At 37.6% G+C, this 3,924-nt stretch overlaps 1 long non-coding RNA gene across 1 annotated transcript; it reads right to left on the bottom strand.

Annotated features, from left to right (window-relative positions):
• Positions 1 to 364: 364 nt before the first annotated feature.
• Positions 365 to 3,544, bottom strand: LOC137466275 (uncharacterized). Its single transcript, XR_010995089.1, has 5 exons — positions 2,752 to 3,544; positions 2,037 to 2,114; positions 1,385 to 1,495; positions 1,196 to 1,280; positions 365 to 505 (listed from the first exon to the last, which is right to left on the bottom strand). It is a non-coding gene; the product is annotated as an uncharacterized lncRNA (long non-coding RNA).
• Between the last annotated feature and the right edge of the window lie 380 nt (positions 3,545 to 3,924).

Below are 3,924 nucleotides of genomic sequence, written 5' to 3'. Positions count from 1 at the left end.
ATGAGGATGACACAGAGGCCCAGGGAACATATATATTGTACCTTTACACTGAAAGAGGTCTGAGACAGGGCCTCAAGCTGCCTCTGACATTTATCCCATTCAGCTGAATGTTGTGTGCCATACAATCCTAAAAATGTAGCTGAAGTTTGTTATGATAGTCAAATAAGCTTAAAACTGGTCTGTTCTCTCTAGCCATATTTCATGGCTTTGATGTCAGTTCCAGTGCCTTGTAATGCCAAAATAAAGATTTTTCTTATGCATAAATGTATAATTTTTGATTGATCTGTTAGATACGTTCAGTCACAGCAAACATCAGCAAGAAGATACATAGAACTCCACTGTACCCAAAAGACAAGGAGCAAAATTTACAGACAATCAAACTTTAATTATGCTGCTTAGCAGAAATTCCTTTTTTCTTGGTCTTAGTATGGGTGGGGGGAAAATAAAAGCTGGAGCAAACGAGCACTTGAAGAACATAAAATAACAAGGCCTTCATTGAAATGATCTGTTGAGAAATGGACATGAAAAAGGAACAGGAGACTTAAGGATTCATATTTAATTTATAAAACATACAGACCTTTCTTAATTTATAGGTAACACAAAAGAAATTCAAAAAACATATACCATAATACCAACACATACCAAAAAACATTATAGAGGATTCATGGCAATATTCAAACTTAATCAATTAGAAAAGTCACATTATTGGAAGGTGTCAGAGTATTGTGTGCTTATAGGGTGTCTGAATGTCATTCTATACATTTAGATTTAGTGGTCTTATGCTCAGTCAGGTACAGTGACTAAATTCTTGCAAAGTCAAAAACTTTCTGAGACTCAGACCTAGCTGGATTTGTTTGAAAACTGCAGCTCTCTGTCTCTTAGAGCAAGACAACAGAAGCAATATACCTTCATTAGAACAGGAAAATTCTGTTAGGACATAAAATTGAATCCTAGCAATGAAGGAGTTGGGATGGCTGCTTGGAGAGATTTCTTTTTCATGAAATGATGAAGAACAAAACCTTCTTGTCTATAATCAATATGATTGCCCTACTAAATAAATTTTTACTTTTTGAATAAAATTAATAGAGTCAGATACACTGACTCTAATGCTAAGTCAAAGCAAATAGGATTTTTCCTTTTCAGCATTACTGTCTGAGCAAAAGCAGTGTTATTCATGACCATTTCATCCACTCACTGCTTGCAGAGGCCTGAGCACCAGTGAGTGCCTTCCAGATCCATCACCTGCAAGTTCCAAACACTTCTGGATGTCATGAGTTGTACTAAAGGACACACAGATGAAAGAATGTGACTCAAATTATCACAAAGGCAGACCCAGTAAAAATGATGAATGATGTTTGGATAACAAGGGGCTGGGTTTTCTTACAGCCAAGGGCTTCTCTTACCATAGAAGCTGGGCGTGGAAGGGTTTTCCATTTGATTTTTCTTGCAAGCAGTAGTTTTCCTCAGCTCCATGAAATTCTGCACAAGTCTGGGCCTGGTACCAATAGCAAATGAATTTACTCTCAGCACGAAGCCAGTGAAAGTCTAGTTAAGCTTTCATAATAGAGGCTCTTAAATGCTTTGCAGATAAGCTTTTAAGTGCTTTGTAGATAAAATCAAAAAGTGGGGGTGAAAATGAAATAAAAGGCTCTAAGAATGGGATGCATTTAAGTCTTAGCTCTTCTTGTCTCTATAACCACAATGAGTTTATAGGTTAATTACTTTCAAGGGAGTGAAAATTAGACTGTGATGCCAATTTAATACATTCACCACTAAATGTGGACCATTCTTCCACACTTTTATAGACATGCTTTTTAGTTTTCTCTTCCCTTCCTCTCTGCAATAAGCATTAGTGCAGACATTTCTCTTTTCTCTTAAAGTATTCGGAAAAATTGGTTTTGCAATTTGCACTTTCTTTTGTTGCCTCTATTCCCGTAAAAATTGAAGTGAGATGGCTGAGACAGAACAGGGTAGTTTCATGTAGTCATTTTCTCTAATCCTTTCTTTTACCCAGAATTAGTTTGTTTTAAATATACCTCTTTCATGACTCTTTCTCAAATTGCTCCCTCACACCATCTCCCAAGAAAAGAAGCAGCATGAGAGTTCCCAGATTTCTAAGAAATTGTCACAGATCAGACTGAATACAGAAGAGAAGTTCTGTCATGCACATATGCAACAGCCAAATGGCAAGAAAAGTAAATTAGGGTGGGGGCTCAAGGGCCTGCTCTGGATCAGACAATGTAAGTGTTTAGAGGCTCAGGACTGGGAAATCCATTTGCATTATCAATTCCCTTTTCTACCACAGCACAACACACAGTTAAGCCACAAGAGCACCTACAGCATGCATATTTTGCAGCATCCCTGAGGATGCAAAATAAAACTTACTAGTATGAAGCAGAAAAATTAATGAACAACAGAATACACAGAAGGAGATCTGAAGACACCCGAGACATCGCTTACATTTCTGTGACATCACAGCATTTCTTAAAGTCATCTGGCCTACTTCACCTAGCAAATTCAACACACCAGAGAGATTTATTTTGAGCTAATCAGGCCCTTAGGCTATGTCTGTACTAGTACAGGCCTAGGTTGAAGCTCTGGCCTGCTATTATCCAGATTGTCCAGACTGCTCCCTGTCTATGTGCTCCCCAGCTCAGCCTTTGCCAGCTGGCACTCTCCCAGAGACTGGGGGGGATATTTGGGAAATACACACTCCAAGGGCTTATTTCCAATACAAGGCACCAAGTGTACCTGATTTGGGTCCCTCCAGCTACCACAACCTTCCAACATATCCCATTAGGCTTTGCACCTTTTATTTGCCCTTTTGTTTCATCCTGTGGCAGACAAATTTTATTAGCATCATGCAAAACCACAGCCCTATGTTATTCCAGGCACTTCAGGATGAGAAAACATCATTATACTGTGGTTAAGTGTGTTAGCACAACTCTTACTTTCTCAAGCCCATTAATTCACAGTTATAACAATGACTTCAATGTAATACATCTGAGTTGAATACTCCTAATTTTGTCTTAAATTTATGTCAACACCAAGCTCACATACCCATCTCCAATATTTATACTATTATTTGCTCTCTCATTGTTAACCTAATTGAAGAGTCTGAGATCAAAAAAATTATTGCAGTGCTTGCTTAATATTTACACTAGCAATGAAGGAGTCCTCTACAGAAAAGGATCCAGCAGTCTCTGATACTTTCAATGTCATTTTTCCAGGAGGGAAAACTGTGGCTCTCTGCCACCTCTGGAATAGGGTCCTAGTGATGTTCTCCCTGCTGCTCAGTAGAGTCACTGTTCCAGCTCACCACAGTATTTGTAAATATATATATTTTAGGTGCACTTTGTTTCACTGGTCAGGCAAAGCTATAAAGGCAACTAAATGGCTTTATTCAGCACATGCTTCAGCTCAAAACCAGAAGACATCACATTGCCTGTCAATGTTCTTACATAAAACTATTGATGGAAAACCTGGATGCCAAAACACTGTTTCTCATTTTGTTCCACACAAATGGCACACTTTTAATGGATTCCTAAATATTAATCTCATCTCTTCATTTTTATTGTAGAAATTTGTACACTATGACTGTAAATTCAAATCCAAGCTTAATACAATGTTGCATTGTAAAAGTCGATATACCCATAATAGTAGGGAGGAAGTAAAGAAGAAAAGTAGTATCAGTAAGTTTCTTCAATTAAATCATATCTTATGCTTTCCAGATGGAAGCAAGACAATAATTTCCATCTGGTTATTATTTTTATCTATTCAATATAATGAAAATAATGTCTGTATCTCCAGGCACAAGCGATGAAACAAAACTGTTAGATGATTCTTACTTTTCAGCAAGAAACTGCCTCCTTTTCTGATATCCATGCCAACAGAAGAATTTTTAGGCTAGAGTGTATATGTATG

This window comes from Anomalospiza imberbis, chromosome 2 (assembly GCF_031753505.1).
Source record: "Anomalospiza imberbis isolate Cuckoo-Finch-1a 21T00152 chromosome 2, ASM3175350v1, whole genome shotgun sequence".
NCBI lineage: Eukaryota > Metazoa > Chordata > Aves > Passeriformes > Viduidae > Anomalospiza > Anomalospiza imberbis.
Note: the sequence above shows the minus strand (reverse complement) of the source record. Positions and strands in the feature narration are given on the sequence as shown.